The following is a 25098-nucleotide window of genomic DNA, read 5'->3' as shown; positions in this document are numbered from 1 at the left end:
GTTAAAAAAACAAGTCCCATATTACACTTTCAAAAATTTTAGCAATATCCTATTTACAAGAGACATATAAAATATAGGGGCACAAAAGGGATGAAAAGAAATACAGCAAAAGAAAGTTAGTCAACAATGGTAGGTCACAAAACAAGTCTCAACAATTTTAAAAATTTAAATCATACACAGTATCTACTCCAACTATAATAGATTGAAGCTAGAAATCAACGACAGAGGAAGACCTGGAAAATTCACAAATATGAAGAACTTAAAACACTCAAACCACCTGTGGGTTAAAGAACTCACAGGGAACTATCTTGAAGCTAATGAAAACAAAAACATAACATACCAAAATTTATGGGATGCAGCAAAGTTAGCAGAAACTTATAACTAAATGCTTTAATTGAAAAAGAAGAAAAACCTCAAATAATCTAACCTTCCCAACTAGAGAACTAGAAAAAGAGGAAACCAAACCACAAGTGAGTACAAGCAAGGAAATAATAAAAATTAGAGCAGAGATAAATGAAATAAGAACAGAGTAGAGAGAATTAACAAAACCAAAAATTGATTCTTTGGAAAGATCAATAAAATTGACAAATCTTTAGCCAGAATGACAAAAAAAATAGAGAGAATGCAAATAACAAAAATGAGAAATGAAAGGGGGAGGGGAAACATTACTACCAACCTAACAGAAATAAAAAAGATAATAAGAGGTTATGAATAATTGTACCCCAACAAATTAGACAACCCAGATGAAAGACAAATTCCTAGAAACACACAAACTACCTAACTTGACTCAAACGGAAGCAGATGTCAACAGACCAATAAGTAAAGAGATTGAATCAGTAATCAAAAATCTCCCAACAGAGACCAGTTTAGGACCAGATGGCTTCATTGGTGAATTTTACCAACCATTCAAAGAATTAACACCAATCCTTCTCAAACTCCTCCAAAAAGTTGAAAAGGAGACTCCCTAACCATTCTATTAAGTCATCATTACCCTAATACCAAAGCCAGATAGAGATGCCACAAGAAAAGAAAATTACAGACCAATATCCTTTATTAATATAGATGCAAAAATCCCCAAGAAAACATTAGTAAAACAAACTCAATGGAACACCAAAAGGACTATACCTTATGATCAGGTGGGGTTTACCCCAGGAGTGCAAGGGTGCTTCAACATAAGAAAATCAATGAAATACACCAAATTAATAGAAGGAAAGAATAAAAATCACATGATCATCTTGACTGATACAGAAAAAGAATTTAACAAAATCCTTTCTTGATATAAACTATCAGAAAAATAAGAATCAAAGGGAACTTTCTCAACATGATAAAGGCATATTTGAAAAACCCACAGCTAATATCATACTCAATAGTTAAAAAAAGAAAGCTGTCTCCCTAAGATCAGGAACAAAACAAGGATGCCCACTATCACTACTCCTATTCAACATTGTACTGAAAGTTACAGCCAGAGCAATTAGGCAAAAAAAAAAAAAAAAAAAGAAATAAAAGGCATCCAGCTTAGAAAGGAAGAAGTAAAACTATCCCTATTCACAGATGATATGATGCTATATACAGGAAGTCCAGAAGAATCTACAAGAAAGTTTTAGAGCTTATAAGTCAATGCAGCAAAGTAGCACGATATAAGATCAATACACAAAAATCAGTGGTTTTTCTATATATAAGGAATAAACAATCCAAATAGGAAATCTAGAAAATTCCTTTACAACAGCAACTAAAGGAATCAAATATCTTGGAATAAAATTAACGAAGAATGTAAAGGACTTGTATGTAGAAAACTAAAAGTCATTACTCAAAGAAATTAACAATGGCCTAAATAAACTGCCCATATTCCACGCCCTTGGATGGGAAGAATTAATATTGTTAAGATACCAATACTTCCCAAAGCAGTTTACAATTTTTACCCAATTCCAATAAAAAGTCCGAGATTTCTAGACAGAAATGAAAATGCAAATCATCAAATTCATATGACAGGCAAGGGACCCCAAACAATCAAAATTATTTTGAAAGAGAACAAAGTTGGAGGACTCATACTTCCTGATTTCAAAATGAATAAAAAAACTCCAGTAGTCAAAACAGAGTATGATATTTGCAGAAGGCCAGACATACAGACCTATGGAATAGAATTGAGAATGTAGAAATAAAACCAAAAATCCATGGCAAATTGACTTTTGCAAGGGAATCAATTCCACTCAATGCGGAAAGAATAGTCTCTTCAATGAACAGTGCTAGGAAAACTGTATATCCACATGCAAAAGAAAAAAAAAGGACCACTACATCATACCATACACAAAAATTACCTCAAAATGAATCTACCACCCAAATAATGAGCTAAAACTATAAAGCTCTTAGAAGAAAATATAAGGCGATATCTTCAGAGAAATGATTCTTAGACTTTATACTGAAAGCGTGAGCAAGAAAAGAATAAACAAATAAAACAGGCTTCCTCAAAATTATAAACTTTTGTACATAGGATAATATCAAGAAATTAAAAAGACAACCAGCAGAATGGAAGAAAACACATAGGAACCATGCATCTAATAAGAGTTTAATAACCAGAATATATGAAGAAGTCCTTCAACACAACAACAAAAAGACAATCCAATTTAAAACTGGGCAAAGGCCTTGAATATATTTTTCTCTATAGAATATATACAAATAGCCAATAAGTACAAGAAAAGGTGCTCAATATCATTAACCATTAGGGAAATGCAAATCAAAGCCACACAAGATACTACTCTCACACCCAAAAGAATGACTATTACATAAAATGTAAATTAAAAATGCTGGTGAGGATGCAGAGAAATAGAAACCTTAGTACACTGTTGGCAGGAATGTAAAATGATATAGCCACTATGGAAAACAGTTTGGCAAGCTCTTCAAAAAGTTAAGCTTAGAACTGCCATATGACCAGGCAATCTCTCTTCTAGGAACAGATCCAAAAGAACTGAAAGAATGGCCCTGGTCAGATATTTGTACACCAATGTACACAACAGTCTATGCACAACAACCAATAGATGGAAGCAACCCCAAATGTCCATCAACAGATAAATGAATAAACCAAGTGTGGTATATACATACAATGGGATGTTACTCAGCCTTAAAAAGGAATGATGTTCTGATTCATGCTACAAGAATGAAACTTGAAGACAACATGTTGAGTGAAATAAATCACACACAAAGGGATAGACATTGTTAGATTCCACTTAAATGAAATAGACAGAATGTACAGAATCATAGACACAGAAAATAGAGTACAAGTTACCAGAGGTCAAGGGGAAGAGGAATGCAGAGTTAACATAAACACAGAGTAGGATTTCTGTTTGCGGTGATGGGAAAGTTCTGATAATTGATGGAGGTGAGGGTAGTACAACACTGTGAATGTGATTATTCCCATGCTTGAAACAGGAATGGCATGTTTTAGAGTGGTTGAGATGGGAAAGTTTGTTATATATGTTTCCACAATTTAAAAAAAGGGTGTGCAGACATTGAAGGACAAATACTACATGACCTCAATGATATGAAATAACCAAGCTGCCCTAGATAGCAAGAGACTGAACGATAGGCTTACAGGAAATCAGAGGGTGGAGGAAGGATGTGAGCCGATGTCTGCAGGGGTGGAATTTAAGATGAGATGGTGGTAAGTATGAACACAAAGAAGAGATAAAAGGGGGGCAAGGGGTTGCCTTTGGTTGGGGCTTTGCGGGTTTGAGGGTGGCTGGGGAGGGACGGGTGGGTAACATTGCCCAAAAGTGGGGGAAGGGAGGGGTAGCATACGAACACAGGAGAGGGTCAGGTGTTGGTGGAGAGTAAAATGCCGAGAAAATCATATCAAAATATAATAAAGAGGGTTACCTGTTTAGAATGCTCGGAGGGGAGGGTCTGATGCAGGACGGGCTCCTGGGGAATGTCTAAATGCTCATTCTGCCAGAGTGGGTGACACTATGGGGTAGAAACCCAAGTAGTGAGAGTGGGGGTGGACCCACATCCTGGGGAGGACTAATGCCATCACATAGAGGGAACTGTATCCCTCGAGAGAAAGGGTGGCTCCCAGGGCATTGGGGCAGTTGAGCAAGTTAGGCCCTGAACACTATTCCATCTATATCTGGAAGTGGCTCCTCGGGAAACGGAGGTTGGCTGTCACTGTGGGCACCAAGGTGGAAGGGAAAATGGACGTTAAATGTGTGGAACCAAGGTAAATGGGGGGTAAGAGAGGAGTTTCTTGAGAGTACACAAGGATGGATATAAAACATGTAATATTACACCATAACATATAGGAGATAACAGACTGATAATGTAAACCATAATGTAAAACATAGGATAACTAAGAATGTAAAAAACTGTGTATCCTAAAGTATGCACCATAATGTAAGCACAGATGTCACCTTGTTAGAAAGCTAGTGTCTCAGACTCTATACATCACGTTAAGTAAATATGATGTGAATAGGGTGTAAGAGTAGCACTGTGGAAGGGAAAAGGTTTTGTGGTGGATGTATGGGAGTGCTGTACATTATATATATGCATTGCTGTGGTCTAGGGCTCCTGTGAAGAGAAGCTGAATAATTAGGGGGAAAAAAAAAAAAAAAAGAAAAAGATAGGATGTAGAATTTTTTCCAAGTAAACACGTGTTCTTTATCTAACCTTTAAACCCATCGCTATATGCCATTCCCTAGTAAGGGACCCTGACATTATATTGGGCTTCAAATTTCGGGGAGTTCTGGATCACAGAGTGTTTCAACAATGGCAATGGAGGGATACTGGTATGGGATGCCATTGACAGGTGATATATGGCTGACAGGGAGCTGTACAGAACATATGTCCAGGGTGCATGGTAATGTTTGGATATACTCATAGTGGTAACAATTAAAAACCACAGCAGGGGGGGTACTGGGTTCCTGGCCAGTGGTGCTCTGTCGTGGTCCCTAGGGGAGCAGCAACAGTCTCCCAGGTGCAGCGGCGGGGACCGGGAGGGAGTGAGGGTTCAACAGTGAGCCCCGGATGCTAATGACTATGCTTGTGAGCTGATAAGCCTAAAATAAGAACAAGGCCTAGAGCAACATTGTGCCTGGGCATTTCCTCCTGTCAGCCTTCATGTTACTCAAATGTGGCCAGTCTCGAAGCCAAACTCAGCATGTAAATGCAATGCCTTCCCCCCAGCGTGGGACATGACACCCGGGGATGAGCCTCCCTGGCACCGAGGGACCACTATCAACTACCAACTGATGATGCAACTGGAAAATGACCTTATACGGAAGGTTCAATGCGGATCAGCAGAATATCCCTGTCTACATAAAATAACATGACTTTAAAATGCTGTTTGACCTAAAGTAAGGGGGAAATGGAAAGGAGAAATGAGTTTATATGGCTACGAGTTTCTAAAAAAGAGTCTGGAGGCTGGCAGAAGGATTGCCCTTATGCACAACTGAGCAGAGTCAGAGAGACAGATAAAGCAGATACAACCCCCAGATATTGGTTCCTTTGAGGGCTAAAGAGACCCATGGGAGTTATGGTCATGGCCGATGGGGTTAACGACCAGGTCAGATGGCCCCTCTTTGGAAATGGTGTTTATGTGTGATGAATCTGGACTCAGATGGGATCTCCCTTCATAAGACTTTCATGCTAATGTGTTGGAGGTGCAGTTAATGTTGGGGTTTAAGATACATTTAGGGGATTTGAATCTCTGGACTGACAATGTGATAGCCAGGTCCTGAGCTTCAACAGACTCCAGCACCTACAAACTGTTTTACTGGACTTACCACACTCAGCTAAGATGGAGTTGAAGAAGGACAACCACCACACCATGGAGCCTAGAGTGATTACAACTGAAAGTGGGAGGATTGCATCCAGCATCCATGTGGAATCTGAGCCTCCTCTTGACATAGAGGTGCAATGGACACAACCAATCCAATGTCCACATAGAAGAGGTGGCATTGGATTGGGAAAAGTGGACATGGTGGTTGATGGGTATGGGGAAAGGCAGGAAGAGATAAGAGGTGGAGGCATCTCTGGGACATGGAGCTGCCCTGGATGGTGCTTCAGAGGCAATCACCGGACATTGTATATCCTCACAGGGCCCACTGGGTGGAATGGGGGAGAGTATGGGCCATGATGTGGACCATTGACTATGAGGTGCAGAGGTGCCCAAAGATGTACTTACCAAATCCAATGAATGTGTCATGATGATGGGAGGGAGTGTTGCTGGGGGGGGGGGGGGGGGGGAGAAGTGGGATGGGGGGGTGGGGTTGAATGGGACCTCACATATATATTTTTAATGTAATATTATTACAAAGTCAATAAAATAAAAAAATTTAAAAAAATTTAAAAAAAATAAAAAAATATGAGGTTCCTGCACCCCCCACCCCCACCATACTATGCAAATAAAGGGAGACAGAACAATGATTAATGGCTGGCAGAGGTTGAGGGGAGTGGGGAAGGTGGGGTAACTCCTTTTGGGTCTATGAGATTTCCTTCGGAGTGGATAAAAATGTTCTGAAATTAAATAAATTTGATGCACAAAAAAAAATAAATAAATAAATAAATAAAGGGTGTGACTAAAGGCGAAGTGACAATTAAATGCAATACATGATCCTAGACTGGATTTAATCATGGAGAAAAGGTCCAAAAGGATATTACTGGGATATATGAAACTAGAAATATAAACTATAAGCCTTATATCAATGTTAAATTTCTTGAACTTGATAACGCTACTAAAGGTGGTTATATACGTGAATATCCTTGTTCTTAGGAAATGTATAGGGAAGTATTAAATGTACAGGGGGGTACAATGTATATAACCGCCTCTCAAAGATTTAGAAAACAGATGATAGAAAAACAGACAGAAGGATGTACAGATAGAATGATATAGCAAATCAGAAAAAATGCAAAAATTTGGTGGATATGAGTGAGGTGTATGTTGGAGTACTCTGCATGGATCTTGGTATTTTTTCAAGTGTCCTCCTGTAAGTTTAAAGTTATTTTACAGTAAAAAGTTTTTAAAAATTCAGTGAAGCTATGTTATTATCAGGGGAAAATACTTTAATCATAAAAGCCTTCTTGTTTTAAAGTGTCTCAATGTTATAATTGAATGCATTAGAATTTATGACAGCCTTGAGCAGGGGTTCTTAACCTTTTTTGTTCCATGGACTTCTTTGCCAGTCAGATGAAAACGATGGACACCTTACTAAGTCCACACTATTCTGTGTATTATTTTAAAAATATCTATCACACCCACACTAAAATGTCCCCACAAGAATAATGTTATTTTGAATTTCAATTCAAGGTCATGGAACCCTTGTTTAGAACCCCTGGCCTTCAGCCTTTATGAATAGCCTCAAAGCATAACACAAATACTGATAGAATTACAAAGAAATCGATAAACCCACAATTTTGTGGGAGATTTTAACACTTTTTTTCTAAGAAACATATAATCAATCAAGCAGATAAAAGGTGGGTAAGGAAAGATTTGGAAAAACTACTGGATACATATCAAATCTTGGACCCAATTTTTAAAGAACATTTGCATTCAGCAACTAACTGTATTCTAAGCTCCAAAGCAAATATGAAATATCAAAGAATTTAGCTCAAATAGACTGTATTATTTGACAGTAAGTATAGAAAACAATACAAATCAATGCATAAAGATAAAAACAAAACAGAAAAATGTCTCTCTAAAAGGAGGATAGATGCTCTGGGGTCTATTTCAGCACTCACATCTTGAATCTATGGGTCTATGAAGGTCCTGACTAATTAATCCCCACTCAGGCTGATGATAGAGACTAGACAAAAGGATTTTGTGCTATTCTAGTCTACAAGTCTTTTCTCTCTTAAGGCTCTTCATTTCCGTATTTTTTAAGAGATACCTCTAATTTATTAATTCCAGAATCCTAGAATTTTCCCTGCTATGGCTAAGGCTAAATACTGATCTTCCAGAAAAAATGATGGTTGTTTATATTTTTTTAACAAGATACCTATCTGTTTTAGTCTCTCCTAATCCTAGGGAGAAAAGGGGTCTAAAATGTTGACAACTTTCTCCAGAAACTGGGGGAATGAAAAATAAAATGTTTTCTGACTTTCAAGAATGACTGGATTTGTTAAAATACAAAGCCTGAGGCTCCTACCTCTTGCATTTGAATATACCCTTTTCCAAGAGGTTTAATTAAGAAAAGATTTAGCCAGAGAACAGAAAGCATATGATTTCACATGTGCTACTATGAAATGTGAAAATGTATTTCTAGATGCTAGCATCCCAAAGAGGAGCAAATATTTGAGCCTGGTATCTGAATCACAAGAGTCAGACTGAAAATTAGAAGCCCAACCTACCCAACACATTTTTAAAGGAAGGAATTGGGGGTTCTAGTACCTAAACTTACTCAAAACCCTGAGGGAGACAGAGGTATGACACTAATTTTTTCAACCTTGGAGAGCTAATAGTGACAGACTCTTACTGAATTCACGGGAAACCTTAGGATTAGAACACATTTTTCTTTTTTTTTTAATATTTATTTATTTTATTTATTTCTCTCCCCTACCCTCCACCCCCACCCCAGTTGTCTGTTGTCTGTGTCTATTTGCTGCGTCTTCTTTGTCCACTTCTGTTGTTGTCAGCACGGAATCTGTGTTTCTTTTTGTTGCGTCATCTTGTTGTGTCAGCTCTCCATGTGGGCAGCACCATTCCTGGGCAGGCTGCACTTTCTTTCACGCTGGGTGGCTCTTCTTAGAGGGTACACTCCTTGTGCGTGGGGCTTCCCTATGTGGGGACACCCCTGTGTGGCATGGCACTCCTTGCACATATCATCACTGTGCATGGGCCAGCTCCACACGGGTCAAGGAGGCCCGGAGTTTGAATCTCAGACCTCCCATGGACGCCCTAACCACTGGGCCAAGTCCGCCGCCTGAACACATTTTTCTTGAGTAGAGTCAAAGATTCTTCCCCTACAGCTTCCTTACGTTAGTTATACCTTCTGATGCCATAAAGAGGGGCAGACGACCCTTTTCCATATAGCAACAGGCCTGCAAATATCTGAAGATCTAATATGCCATCATTAAGCATCCGCTAAGCTGACTGACTCTTTTGGGCCACACCATGCCAGGCATATAATACAAATCATCTCATTATAGATCTACAATACCCCACTCTCAGCAACTAATAGAATTACTAGGAATAAAATTAGCAAAGATAAAGAAGAACTGAACAACACCATCAGTCAATAAGATCTAACTGACTTTTATAGAACATGCCATCCAGCAAAGAAGAATAAACATTATTTTTAAGACCCATGGAATATTCACCAAGACAGAACATACCTGGGTCATTTCAAGTAAATTTCAAGTTACTGAAATTACAGAGTATCTTCTCTGACTATAGGTGTCAAAAGAGAAGTCAAGAACAGAAAGAGTACAGGAAAATTATCTTATCATAACTATCCTAATGTATCTATGAGATACATATTATTATACATATTTTTCATTTACTGAAAGTAAGACTCAAAAGAAGTTATGTTACTTATACAAGCATTAAGTGCCAACAACTATAATTTCTACTACACCGTGCTGCCTCTTAACAAAAAGAGCTTCCAATCCAGTAGTCTCCAAGCTCTGATGATACTCTCCTACTAGAATAAGCAAACAAGCAACCAACTGCACCTCAAGAGTTAAGCACTTAAAAGTCACCCAGTCAACTGACACAGAGCCTAGTTTAGAGACAAAGCATCAGACTGTTGAGCACCTGTTGTGTGCCAAATACAATACCCAGTGCTCCATATGTTTTAATACAAATCTTCCATATAGTGGGATATCAATAAGTGCCTACAGGATTAGCTAGACAGCACAAGTGAGTGGACAGGCAACAAGGCAGCAGGAAGTGGAGGTGCTGTGGACAACCAGAGAACACGTCCCTGCCAAGGCAGGCCACAGGCAGTCCACAGGTACACAGTCTGAGAAGTGCAGCCACCCAGAGGTGCAGGTACAATGTTGCTCAGTCCTCTGATTTCTGAAATCCAGATCTTTAAAACAAAATCATCTCATGTTTCAATGTTGGCAACTATTTCAAATTTAACACAGTCCTGGCAAAAGAAAGCACATCTGAATGGCAAGTTCTACTTAAGGGATGCTGGGGATTTTGCATATATCCTCTCATTAAGTTCTTGTCACAAGCAAAGTTTTGAAGGTGAGACAACTGCAGCTCAAAGAGATTACATAAAGTTGCCCATATAGCGAATATGTGGTAGGGTCATAATTCAAGCCTGTTTTCTTAAGTATAATACACAGTCTCATTTAATCCTTAGGATCACCTTCAAAGGCAGGTAACATTATCCTGATTTACAGACTGGGGAAAACTCTTGTCTCTCAATAGATTCTGACCTGAAGTCAAGATCAAGAATCCAATTATGAAAATTGGAATATTTTTGTCTTCCTGTCTTAACAGGACATGAATTACTGTCAAGCAGTGAGTCTTAAACTAGAAATAAGATACTTCCTGACTTCTCAACTGCTTTGCGTTTAGCTTGGAGAGCTTGGAGATCATCACAGATTCTTTAGCCTCCCAAGAGAGCCAATTTCAACTTTAAAGTAGTAATACTTCATTTCAACAAATAAAAATAGTAATAATTCTGAACCATATCAGATGAAATAATCAATGAACCCTGAGAGTAAACTCATTTGTTTTACCACTGTTTCTAACTCAGATTTCAGGGGGCATTTAAATATAACATTCCCTGATATAGACCAGAGATTAACTACTATATTTTTCTAACCTCCACTCATTCCTTAGCATCTCTCTAGCCCACTTACTTCAATGGCAGACATTCCAGGGACAGCTCTATGCCACTTTCATCAAAACTTACAAGGCTACTCAGGAACAGTTTTGGCAAACCCAATCCTACAGTAGCAGCACCTACAGCTGAGCCAGTGTGTGACGTTGAAGAGGGCTCCAGGAAACACAGCTGAGGACCACAGAGAACCAAATAAGGACTTTTCCTCAGAATCTGGGATCCCAATGTTAGTACAGGGAGGGGCTTCAGTGTTCACTTGGCTTACCCCATGTCCCTTTTCCTACACTTCCTCCCTACTCTATATTATCATCCTGGGTTCCCAGTTCTACCTCTAGCTAATGCCCAAGGAAAGAACAATGAGCAAGAAAATTTCCATCACATTTTTTCCTTCTCCCATTAAAAGTTATTTAAGACTTCAGCACAACTCTTACTCAGAGGAGATAATCTGATAACTGAATTCCTACTTAGGTGTTAATGACAATCATTTACCCCTCCAGAGACATTGCATTTTAAACAGGGGCACCTACAGAAGAGAAGACTTAATCCAAACAACTCATTTCTCATGGTGAATTTTCTGGAACCTTGGTAGGGCAGCTTGGAGGATTTCAGACGCCCTCACTCCCAATAATTTCCAACAGCCACCCTCCCAAGTAAGTATATTGTAGAGTACTTATTCTAAATGCAGTGTCAATTCAACTTCAAATAAACATCTAATATAGGTAAAAAATAAAAATGGAAAAACAGTGCCACAGGAATAATATATAGCAATATTCTTATATGATTCAAATTAGATTATGTATTAAAATACCTAGTCCTGAGACTGGCATATATAACAGGTATAAAATGTACAATATTATTTGTTGCTTTTTAATTAATTGTTATAAATCCATTTACTTTCACACATTCGATGCAATGTCCAGTGAAATCCAGAGAAAATAAAGCTTTTCTTAGACATCCCAAGGAGAAAGGGAGTGAAAATATGTCACTAGGAGAAATCAAACAAAAAGAAAGCATTATAATTAGCTACTAAAGAGACAAGGAATCAGAAATGGCTACTCAACTTGCTGTAATTGTCTAAACAAAATATATCTGGATTTTACTTTTTCCTGGGAAAGTTTTATACCCGGAGGAAAATCATATCAACATTACATGGACTTTACAAGAAAATAAAAATGTTTTCTCCTAGGACAGTGGCGGATGCTCCATACTGTTGTTTTTTTAAATTAATTATTTAGTAATGACTGTAAAAGGAGCAGCATCTTAATCACTGTCCATTAAACAGACTTTCTGCAGCCAGAGAAGAATATATGATATGAATACCAGATAAAAATTTCTAAACAATTCAGTCTCAAGTGTGAGTTAATATAGAGCACCTTCTCACATCTTAACTTCCTATCTACAGTCAATTAATATAATTCTGGATGTGCCTTTCTATCTGTTGTACAACATTCAATTTTTATTAAACTGTTAAAATGACATGGACTCTTAAAGCTCAGAGCACTATAAAATGTGAATGCTGAAAAGCTTCAGTCAGGGTAACAGAAAGGTAGGGCCAACCTCTTGTGCTACAAGTATAATAATTAAGATAACAGCCAACATTTACTGTGTGTCAGCCACTATTTAAAGGGCTTTACATATTTTAACTCATGTAATGTTCATAATTACACTAAGAAAGAGCAACTATTATTAACCCTCTTTTGCATATTATATATCCAGGGCATAGAGAGGTTAAGTAATAGCCTAATTGGGGGGGGCGGGGGGGGGTTGGGCGTAGAGAAGAACGTAGCGAAGGAGAGAGAAATAAGTAAATCTTTAAAAAAAAAAATAATAGCCTAAAATCACACTGTTTTTACGTGGCCAGAATATTAACAATTAGCATTTATATTCTGTTTCCCTGTTTACAAGGCACATTCAGGCACATTATCTACCTGGTCCTCATAACTGCCTGTGAGGCAGAAATTTTTATCACTATCTCTAATTCATAAATGAGGAAACAGACCTACTAGAGGTGAACTGAAAGGCACAACTAATTAGGGACTGAAGAAAACAAGTCAAGCACTATATTCATCCCATGTTTGTTGTATTGTCCACACTTCTGCCAAGATGGGAAAACTCACCTCTACATGACAATATCCAAACTGTTCATGTTGCAAAAAAATAGTACAAAACATACCAAAAAAAAAAAAACAAGAAGCAATGGCCCAGGCAAAGGAGAGGATTAAAGCTTTAGAAACCATCAAAGAGGAGGATCACACCTGGGACATTCCAGATAAAAACCTTAAGAAGTCCTAAGCTGGAAGAGCTAAAGGACAACTTAGACAAAGAACTAAGGGAAATCAGGAAAAGGACAGTTGAACACAGAGACTTTCAACAGAGATGTGGAAATTATGAAAATAAACCAAACAAAGCTGAAGATCACAGTAACAGAAATTTGAAATTCCCTAGATGGGATCAACAGCAGTTTGGAGATGGCAGAAGAAAGAATCCATCAATTTAAAGATAAGAGAATTGAAATAATCTAATCTGAGAAGCAGAAAGGAAACAATAAAGGAAAGTAAATAGAGTTGAGAAACCTGTGGAACAACAGCAGGCATACCAATATTTGCATTGTAGGAATCCCAAAACGGGAAGAAAGAAACAGACTATACAAGAAATAATGGCAGAAAACTTTCCAAATTTTACAAATGACATGGAAATGCACATTCAAGGTGCTTAATGTACTCCAAACAGGATAAACCCAAGTAGACCATGCCATGTTATAATCATACTGTCAATGCCAAAAATAAAGAAAAAATTCTCAAAGTCATGAGTGGCAACATGTCACATACAAGGGAGCCTCAATAAGATTAAATTTCTTATCAGAAACCATGGAGGCAAGAAATCAATGTGAAGACATATTTAAAGGGATTAAAGCAATTGAATTCCCATCCTGGGGAGCTCTGCCACATTCTCTGATGAAACAATAAATCTTAAAAAAAAAAAAAAAATTTTAGAATGATACATTTAAAAATATATACTATGGATTTTTGGGGGGTCACTAAGCTGCAATATAAAATAAATTCCTTTTTAAATCACTTGAAAATTGACTATTCATACTCGATGTACAAAGTACATAAATCAAATTCATCATATAAAATATACTTTGAAACACTACATCATTTTGTCGTATACTTTACTTGAATGAACTCGGTTCCCAAGCTACAAGTTCACCAGTTCCCAAGCTACAGGACACCTCTTGCCAAGCTTTACATCAAGGAAGTAAAGTCAGAGCATACAGTAAAATACCCAAGTTTTCCATCAGGGATGTAAAGTCAGAACATACAGTAAAATACCCAAGTTTTCCCCAAGGGATGTAAAGTCAGAACATACAGTAAAATACCCAAGTTTTCCCCAAGGGATGTAAAGTCAGAACATAGAGTAAAATACCCACGTTTTCCACCAGAGGCTTGGTAGGGAGACAGAGAAAAAGAAAAAGAAAAAGCCTGTATTTATGCTCCTCGGTGTCATTCTTTACAGTTATTTGGAAAAAGGAGGACTACGTGAATTCAGAAAGACAAGGCAATGAAAAATTATCTGGGTATTTATTTATACTAAATTAAAGTCCTTTGACCTGTTAAAATATGGCTTTTCTTTTTCCTCTTTAAGGCTTTCCATGCATGAATCCTGGCTTCAATCCTCTTAGGGGTCTGAAACATTTCCAGAGGAAAAGGAAACTGCATGCTGATCAAATTTTTCTCATCACCTCCCTCGGCTGAGGGATTTTTCAAAGGAACTGCAAAGAACTGTTTGATCTAGGAACATCTGCAGAACACTCAACTATGTATTTCTAGGGCTTATTTAACCTTACTATAGAGATCCTATCCCCTCCTCTGGGAGGAACATATCTTTGTCGTTAAAATTAACAGATTTAAATGGAAAATATTCACGTTACCAGAAGTTGGTTATTTTTCTTTTTTGCTATTACCTCGTTTTCCATAATTATATTTTTAAAGCGAACTTACAGTGGCATACCACCTTTCTGTCACAAAATAATGTGTTGTCACATCCTTCAGCATGCTATTTCTCATTCAAACTAGCTTCTGGAGAAAGTGGCCACGGTAGCTGCTGAGGGTATGGAGGGGGAAGAAGGGATATGATGTGGGGGACATTTTCAGGACTTGGAGTTGTCCTGGGTAGTACTGCAGGGACAGATGCTGGACATCGTATGTCCTGCCTTGGCCCACTGGGTGGACTGGGGGAGAGTGTAAACTACAATGTAAACCATTATCCATGTGGTGCAGCAGTGCTCTAAAATGTATTCACCAAATGTAATGAATGTGCCGTGATGATGAAAGAGGTTGTTGACGTGGCAGGACTGGGGTGAGGGGGGTGGGTAGGTACATGGGACCTCTTATATTTTTTGAATGTAACATTTTTAAAAAAAGAGAGAAAAAAAAAACCAGCTTCTGGTTATTACAGTCATGGTGATTAAACTCATTATTACCTATCATTTTATTTTCATAAATGTTTCTTTCTAGATGTTTCCTAATTCTCTCTTTTCTGATTCCTAGACATAATGATATATATTAATCATTAAATTCTATTCATTCAGCACTCTCATCTATACTTTTGGACTAGCCTTACTGACAGGCACACTGGCTCAGGAACAGAGCTATCTTATAAATAAATAAAAAACATCATCTAAAGGCAAGATTCATATCTCCTGTTACATTTTCAATTACTGCTTATACATTCATTTGGTTAACAAAGCTTCACTGGACACTGAAAAATGTTAACGTCTCCTTTTCATTTTGGAGGTCTGGAAATTAACACAGAAAACAGAAATAGTAATACACTGTAATCATCATAGTAAAGATGATATATGACCAAAGACACAGAAAAAGGACAATTAATTCTTCAACAGGGCAGCAGGGGTTGGAGGGTGGCAGAAGGGCACAGTCAGAGAATTATTAATTTTTCCACCCTGGTTTTCTTCACCTGACTAGGAAGAGTATTCTCATAGGAGTCTCCATTTAACTTGTCCTCTCACAGGCTGCTCTCTCCTTGGCTTGATGCCACTTAGCAGTGAGCTACTAATTAGAGCCCTAGAAAAATCAAGATTTTAAATGCAGAATATATACTGGCAAAAGCCTTCCTCTGTAAACATATTTCCCAACTACTTTCTTAGGGTTAAAAAAAAAAACAAAAAAAACTCTAGTCTTTTGTTATCTGGGTAATCATGTATCCTCCACATTAGCCTCTTATGAAATGCCACCATGAACGTTCACCAAGAACATGTCTGTCCTTTTCTTTTATAGAACTAACCCAATCTGCCCACCCTAAATTGAACTGCTTTTCACCCTTCATGCTTCTGTCTAAAAGATAGGTCCCTCTGAGCTCCAACACTGCTTTCTCTGCATCATTTTCACACAGTGGTCTTCTCTCACTCCATTCCACATATGTCATTATGCAATAATTCTATAATCTCAAGCCTTATGATTTTTTCATGCTCCTTTTCATGACTGTGCCATCCCATAATATCCACAACTATGCGACTCACCTTCCAACTCTGTTCCTAACTTTGCTGTTTGCCACATTTACTCATTTACTCTCTCTAGGCTTAGTTTTAAAATGGAATGGCAGCTATTTGTTTCTCTGAGGATTTTTGTTGTAATTAAACCAGACAACTATGGAATGATGGTGTCTAACATAGAGCTTAACACACGGGAAGCACTCAATAATTTGGAATTCCCTCTTATCCTACTTTTTCTACTGGACAAGCCCAGTCCCAGACAAGTTTTCCCATAAACGTACACAACTCTTGCTGCAGAGAGGGTCTTAATTCTTCATTCAGAGAAAAGCCAAGTCATTCTCAATCTCGTCACCAGTGAGAACATTTAATAAGGAAATAATGGAGCAACATGGCCTGAAAATCTACATGGTCAAAATATATTCTTATTTTTATTATTTTTATCACAGTTTGAATCTATTAATATCTTCTGTAGATTTTCTATATCTCTATTCATGAATGAAAGTGGCCTATAATTATCTTTTCTTGCATTTTCCCCTTTTTTCCATTACAATTTCCTAGTTTAGGTAGACATCTTTACCAAGGCATGTGAAATAATATTAGAGGAATTAGAAATCAGTCCAGAGAAAATTATGGGGCATAATAATTTTATTATTATGGATCACAAGCACTCTGTATGAAAGGCAACAACCCAAACAACTCAACAGTGTCTGAGAAAGACAGATCAAGGAAATCTACAGATGGCAACTAGAAAGGAGAAAGAGGTGAAAAAATGAGTTACAAGACTTGAAGGTTAGAAGTAGAAGTATTAGTGGGAGTCTCAGAAGAATACAAAAAAGTAAACAGATGGAAGAAAATAGTTAAAGAATAATAATCAAGAATTTCCAAAAACTGGCAAAAATATAAGATCGGATTGAAAGGACTTTTACTGGGAGGCAGGGAAAAAAGAAAACAAGCTTGGTAAAGAGAAAAAAAGATGATAAAATAGTGGTTATAATAAAAGTAAATGAATTAAACTTAATACCAAAAGTCAGATTCACAGATTGGATTTTCTAAAATCCATGATTCTGTCAACATTAAAATTATAAAAAATTATCTAAGAAAAGCATAAAACAGTACAGTGATCTCACTATCAGATAAAATTAAGGCCACACACATCACAGGAGATAAAGAGGGAATTTGCCTACTTGTAAAAAGAATAATGTAAAACAAAAATGCAATATTCACAGATGTATATGTACTTAATTACAGCACCTCTAAATAACATACGTAAACAAGCAACAGATCTACTGGGAGAAAAAGATAAATCAACTATTTTAGTTGGATAATTTAATATGCTCCCCTTAGAAACTGAAGATTAAAATACCAAATTACATATCATATTGACACCTTTCTCAGGAATTATAGGAAAAAAATGTAATAATAGTGATACAACCCATAGCATATAGAACCTTAGAAACACAGGCTATTCACTCCTTTTTTTTAAAGACTGATTTTATTTACTTCTCTTCTTCCCTTCCCCTCCCCCTCCCACCCCCGTTGTCTGCTGTGTCCATTCCTGTGTGTTCTTCTGTGTCTGCTTGCTTTCTCATCAGGCGGCACAGAAATCTGTGTCTCTTTTTTGCTGCGTCAGCCCTCCATGTGTGCAGCACTACTCCTGGGCGGGCTGCACTTTTATCAGGTGGGGCAGCTCTCCTTGCAAGGCACACTCCTTGTGTTTGGGGCTCCCCTACACGGGGGACACCCTGCATGGCATGGCAGTCCTTGCGCATGGCAGCACTGTGCATGGGCCAGCTCAACACACAGACCAGGAGGCCCTGGGTTCGAACTCTGGACCTCCTATATGGAGTTGGACGCTCTATCAGTTGAGCCACATCTGCTTCCCAAGGTTATTCACTCTTATTAAGCACTGATGGAACACATACAGATCCTGGGCATTTCATAGACTAAAATAGAAGCCTCAAATATTACATAAATTCAGACTATGTTGATGTCAATAAAATAAAAGTAGAAACAAATAAAAGACATCCCACTTACCTGAAATTGTATGTTTACACAGGTAAATTATTTATTTATATTTGTATAGATCTATATATATAAATATATATGTAAAAACAATAATGAATATAATAATGTGATTTAAAGAAGAAATCATATGGGAAATTATAAAATACCTAAAGCATAAAGACAAGGGAAGAATTCATGCCAAAATTTATGGGATGTACCTAAAACAGTACCAGAAGGAAATTTTGAGCTTTAAATACCTGTAATAGAAAATAAAGGTTACAAAAGAATTTTTTAAAATGTAATTCAGTTCATAGAAGAAGAAAGAACCAAGAGAATACAGTCAAAGAAATGAGAAGGCAGGGAAATAAAGATATGGGTAGAAATCAATGAACAGGAAGAAGACCAAAAAAAAGCTGATTAATAAACTAAAAATGGTGTTTTTAAAGGCTACTAATTTAGAATAACCACAGGCAAGACCGATGAGAGAGAAAAAGAAGAGATGGCAAAGATTCCTGCCTCCTACCATAAGTAAAAGCAAACTCCAGGTGGTTTAAAGACAGAACAAAAACTAGAGGGAGAGTAACCAAAGAAGCAATGAGAGGGGACCACCAGAATAAGAATTTGAAACAAGTTCAGTAATACCAATATTAAAGATGGGAAAATATTTGAAATATGAAAAGGACATTTTTTAAAGTGCTGAAAGGAAAAAGCCATTAACCTAAAATTCTTTACCCAACAAAAATATCTTTAAAGATAAGATAAAATAAAGATCTTTTAGACAAAATCTGAGAGAATTCATTACCAATAGGACACTGAAAAGTAAAACAAAGAGGTGTAGCTAATAAGGCAATGGAGAACTAATGGGAGAGCTCTGCAAAGTTGTCAGCTATAAAACCAGCACATGTACTCGACAGTGTTTCTCTATCCAGTCATAATCAATTAGAAAATAGGAAAATAAGGCATTAATTATAATAGCTACAAAAACAATGTATCTAGGAAATAACCTAATGAAGATTACCCAACATCCCCAAGGAGAAAATGTTAAAACCTTAAAGTACATTTAAAAATCCTTGAATAAATGGAAAGATGTTCATGGATGGGATGAGTCATCACTGTAAAGATGTCAAATTTCCCTAAAATTAATTTTAACTTTGGTGCATTGCCCATAAAATGCATATAGAGAAGAATAAAGGAAAATTAACAGCTAAGACCTTTTTAGAAAAAAATAAAGCAAAAGGGAGAGGGGCTTATCCTGCCAGATATTAAAAAGAATTATATCTTAGTAATTAAGTTCAGTAAAAAACAAACAACAACAATAAAAAAGAATCAGGAAGCAAAGCCAAGAAACAGAATACACAATCTTTGTTTCTATTTAACTGTCTATGGTATATGGACAAAAGGCAGACTCATGCAAATAGCAAAAAAAAAGAATCAGAGAAATGGTCTGGGTCAGTGACAAGGTATCAGAATCCAAGCTTGGGGGCATTCTTATGGTTCTAGTATTAGGATACCTGGGTGACCAGTGAAGGGGAGGAAATCATGTATTCCATGAGCTCCTATGCGGTAAAGTGAAAGCTTAAGACGCTCTAAAACAAGGAAATAACATGAGCACTTTCACATATTTAATATGTTCCAAATAAGACCAGAATCTATAAGATATGCAGGTCTGCTTTATCCTTTATATTACCATTTATCTATGTTTTCACAAAAATATGCTTTAGTTTTTTGACCATGGAAACATCAAGTGGATATCACCTCAAGTACTCTTCAATGATTATTAAGGTTTGAGGAACACACAGACCATATTTCGGGTTCTTTCGTGTAACTCACATTATTACAAGAATGTCATTTTATTTCTAGTACAAAATCCTGGCAGCTATCACATTTTATTTATTTTATATTAATATATATCGCATATGATATTTTATTCCAAATCCAGGTTGAAAATCTGAATGAAAATAAAATCATTTCACCTGCTTTTAGTTAACATTCTAATCAAAGTTGGTATGATATCAACTTTACTCTCTCCAGGGAAGATGCAGTTATCAGTATATTAGAAAGGTGTGGGACAGTAAATAAAAAGTGCTGGATGTAAAACTTTTGTTTTAGATTAATTTAAACTGTGAGTCATTCCACACTTTTTTTCTCAATAGAACATCTGGATATATTAAATACCATTTTGGTACAAACCTGTCAAAGCTGTTAACTCTGATTTCTTCCTCGTTTCTCTCTGTTAAAATAGATGTGAAACAAATTGGTTTGGGCCATGTCCAAAATTCAGGCATCTGAACTTAAGACATCTCTGAGAAAAAGAGTATCACACATGTTTTCTCAAAACTAACTAAAAATATTACTTTTCTCATGCCTGGAATGATGCAATATATACACTTTTATCAAAAGAAAACTTTGTTACCTCATTTGAAATAAGCCTAATGGCACAAACTTACTTGCATGAGTTAAATAGGCACATAGGAAGCTAATTTTCCATTTGTAGAAAAAGTATATTTATGATACTTTCCCACAGCCCTTTTAAATACATTAGTATAGATACATCTTTATTATCCAATTATTAATTATTTTCATTTGAACTATACTCAAAACAGAGTCCTTATAACTAAATCAGAATGCAGAACCCATAAAAGGGAATTGTTTAATTCAAAGCATGGGTTATTTTGCTCTTAAAAATTTGTACTGTAGAATGTTATGGTGAATGCTTGAGTTAATATAAAAAGGCAAAAAAAACCACCACATTTACAGACTTACTTATTTTTACACAAACACAAGATCACACAGGAAAAGAAATTATTCTCATAGTACAATAGAATCCTTTATGGAGCAGCAGTTTTTATATTTCGATTTCATTATAGTAATTTAGAAAAAAATTGATCAATGATGTGATGAACATTTTACACAAGTTTATTTCTGGGTTGCCACAAATAATCTACACCTGCCAGTTGTTTCCAAAAATTGTTTTCATCGTTTTCAAACTGAATGACCCAACTATTATCATAGCAAACTCTTTTGACTATTTCAGATATACCAAAAGACAGACTTGAAACAGTATTTCAGATTTGTCAACGTGATAATTTAGAATCCTACAAACCTATCTGAAAGAAGCCAATGGCTCATTTTCTGAGAAGCCTTCATTCTATCAAGGCACTACCTCAGTACATTTTGAAAATGACAATATTCCACAGGAACTCTCCTTCTCAAGTGTCTAAAGAATTAATTCACCAATGCTAAGAAATAAATTCTGTGTATTTTTGAGCAAGTCACATCAACACACTGACTTTCAAAAGAAGAACAAAGTCACAGTTCTTTACCTAGCATTTAAGACCTTTAATAATTTTAGCTCAACAACTGGGAAAAACCTGAACTACTTAATAGACCTCAATTCCACCTCAATACTTTTGCAAGGACACTCTCCTAAGCTTGATTGTGTTCTTTCCCCAAGCTTTGACCTCCCTATATACAAATTCTGTCAGTTTTCAAGGTCCAATTTAAAGGCTGTTTGAGCACTTACAAATCAGACTATGTGCTAAGTGATTTATATATATTAATTATTTCACTCTTTATAATCTCTCCACAATGGTAACCAAAAGTAATTACTACCATTAAGTGCTTACTATGTGGTACCCTGAATTATTTATAGCATTATTTTATATAATCCTTTCAACAAGCTAATGAGTTAGATATTATCATCCCCAACCTACAGATGAGAAAGTTGAGGCCTTGAACCTCAATTGTGGGAGCTAAGAACATCAGCAATGTGGTCTGAAACTGAATGCCTGCTCTACCACTACTTGTTTCATCTGAAACTGCACTTTCCTTAAAGTGTGTGTATATGTGTGTGAAAGAGAAAGAGAGAGAAAGAAGTTAACAATAGCTCTCCCGTAAAGCTACTGTGAAGACTAAATGAAATCACCCACCTTAAGCACTTAGCAATGTTTGGCACACAAAATACATTCACTGAGTGTTATCTATTTTAGTCCTCCTTCACAATACCTTGTGAAGGTATATACATGGAAGAAACAAAAATATATTAGTGATTAAAGAATATTCCACCTATTACTTAAAAATATTTATTTTCCAAATCAATTTAAAGAAGGAGTCTGTGACCTATTACTCCCAGACCATTAGTAAACAAGAATCTGAATTTGAAGTACTTGTGGGTTGATCTCATTGATGCATCTTGCCCTGACCTGACACCATGGACTCCAGGAGCAGTGAGGAGATGGTCACTGAGGGGATCTTCAGGTTGAATGGAAGAGCTATTTGCTTGGAAACACTGAATCCTGGGATTAGAAAGCTGAAAAGTAATACTCAATTCAGGCAGAGAGGAAAATTGATAAAATAACCAGCATCCCCCCATTTATCAAAGCACAATAATAATCTCTTTTTTTCCTAAAGATTTATTTATTTTATTTCTCTCCCTTCCCCCCATAATCATTTTTTAAAAGGACCTCATTCAGGTTAAAAAAAAAAAAAGTCAACTTCAATACAATCAAAAGGTTTATATAATTCCATATCTAAATTCAATTCCAGTAGTCTACATAGAATTTATATATGAATTTAGAATTTATATACAGTCACTAAAGGCAAGTTTTTCTCTATTTCCATTTCTCCCAGGAAGTCGAGTAAATAAATTCAATTAGCTGTTATGCTACATTAGACAGTATGTTAAAAGAAAAAAAAAAAATAGCTTATTAGACCTAAATGACATGTTAATACTGATCTGAATATGTGTATTATACATGTGTCATTTCAAAGACACAATAATATTAAGTAAATGTGTAAAAGAAATAGTCACAATAGGTAAGCATTTCAAAAATTTCAGCAAAACCTTTCAAAACCTCCCAAGGCCTTGGCCCTGAGTCAGAAGTTTCATGGGGGAGCACAGGAAAGCAGTGGCCAGTCCTCCTGAGGCTCTGTCAGACGCGGCACGGGGCCTAGAAGTTCTCAGGACTCACTAAGGAGAGCCTTGCAAGACAAACATTCTGTGCCTGACTCACAGAGGAGAAAACCAGTCAAGACAGGGCCTTTAATGAATTCAAATATTGCTGGTTTTCTTTAAAATTATGAAGTACAAACTCCCTACTTTAACACAGAAAATGTGTCGCACAAACCTGACTAGTCTTTTATTTTAATACTAAGTAGAAATAATGCTCTTAGAAAAAATAAAGGACCTGCAAAATGGATTAATAAGAGAGAGGGAGGAAAAAGTAACCTCTTTCCAAATTCTCTAGTCATATAATGATTAAACAAAAAGAGCATAATTGCTTAAAACTATTATCCTTTATTACCATATTTAAGAAATGCCACAGACTGCTTCTTTAGTAGAAATAAATAAGATAAACTGTCAGAGGCTATATATTGTTTGTTTTAGCTTTATTGATATATGATAAATCCACTAATTACAAGTATAATAAATTAAATTCACTCATTTTAATTGTACAGTTTGATGAATTTTTATAATTGTATACAGCCTTGTAACCTCCTCCATAATCAATATATAAGAATTCCTTCACCCCAAAGCTCTCCTCATGCCCTGTCTTAGTTGGCCAGGGCAGTAACAAAGTATCACAGCGTGACTGGCTTAAATAATAGGAATTTATTGACTCACAGCTTTGGAGGTTAGAAGTCCACAATCAAGGTGTTGGCAGGGCCATGCTTTCTCTGAAGTCTAGTGTCTGGTAATGGCTTGCCAGCAATCTATAACTCAATCTCTACCCCCATCACATGGCCATCTGTCTCCTGTCTACTATGGCTTCTTTATTCAAATTTTTTCTGCTAAGGACTCCAATCATATTGAATTAAGGCTCTCCCTGATTCAGTTTAGCCTCATCTTAACTAACAGTATCTCTTGAAGATCCTACTTACAATTGACTTCGCATCCACAGGATGTGGGTTAGGACTTGAACATGTGTTTGCAGGGTACATGATTCATTGAATCACGTCTCCCAACCCCTAGCCCAGGTAATCACTGAACTGCTTTCTATCACTAGTTCTGCCTTTTTTTAGATATGCATATTAATGTAATAATACACTAAATATTGTTTTGGGTTTGCTTCTGCACTTAGTGTAAGGTTTTCAAACTTCATTAGATTCAACATATATTGTATTTATCTCCATAATTCAAATATATAACATTTAGAATGTGTGCAGTTTGGAGTTCATATCAATAACACTGCTATAACATCATCTAAAAGTCTGTGTGGATAAATGTTTTCATATCTCTTTGATAAATACCAAGTAGTATAATTTCTGAGTCACCCTAGTGCAAAGGCAAAGACCAGTGAAGAAGGATGGTTCAATGATGAGCCCTTGACACTGAAGACTATGCTTATGAGCCTGTGTGCCTGAAATTTCAACTAGGCTAGAGCTGCAGGGTGCCTAAGAGTTACCTCCTGAGAGCCTCCATGTTGTTCAAATGTGGCCATTCTCTAAGCCAAACTCAGCATGTAAACACATTACCTTCCCCCCAGTGTGGGACATGACTCCTGGGGATGAGCCTCCCTGGTGCCGAGGGATTACTACCAATCACTAACTGGTGATGCAACTAGAAAAAGAACTTGAAAAAAGGGGGGGAAATGGTAAACACGAATGGGTTTATATGGCTAAGAGTCTTTGAAAAAGAGTCAGGAGGTCATTAGAGGGGTCGCACTTATGCACACCTCAGCAGAATCCCAGAGACAGCTAATGCAAATAGAACCCCAGGTACTGGTGCTCCTGAGCGCTATGGAGACACACAGGTTCTATGGTTATGGCAGATGGCTCTGAAGTTCAGTGCCTTGTCAG

The 25098-nt window shown here is 36.7% G+C and overlaps 1 protein-coding gene across 3 annotated transcripts in view; it reads right to left on the bottom strand.

Moving 5' to 3' along the window:
• SH3GL2 (SH3 domain containing GRB2 like 2, endophilin A1) overlaps positions 1-25098 on the bottom strand; it is a 253693-nt gene that overhangs the window by 148529 nt on the left and 80066 nt on the right. The window contains exon 1 of one of the 3 annotated variants that reach the window (XM_071216758.1): positions 20491-20525. The exons of the other annotated variants lie outside the window; for them this stretch is intronic. The gene's annotated coding sequence lies outside the window, so the exon portion shown is untranslated. Of the gene's footprint in view, positions 1-20490; positions 20526-25098 lie in introns of those variants that run through there. 3 annotated transcript variants of the gene reach the window in all.

Source organism: Dasypus novemcinctus, chromosome 8, assembly GCF_030445035.2.
Source record: "Dasypus novemcinctus isolate mDasNov1 chromosome 8, mDasNov1.1.hap2, whole genome shotgun sequence".
NCBI classification, from domain to species: Eukaryota; Metazoa; Chordata; class Mammalia; order Cingulata; family Dasypodidae; genus Dasypus; species Dasypus novemcinctus.
Note: the sequence above shows the minus strand (reverse complement) of the source record. Positions and strands in the feature narration are given on the sequence as shown.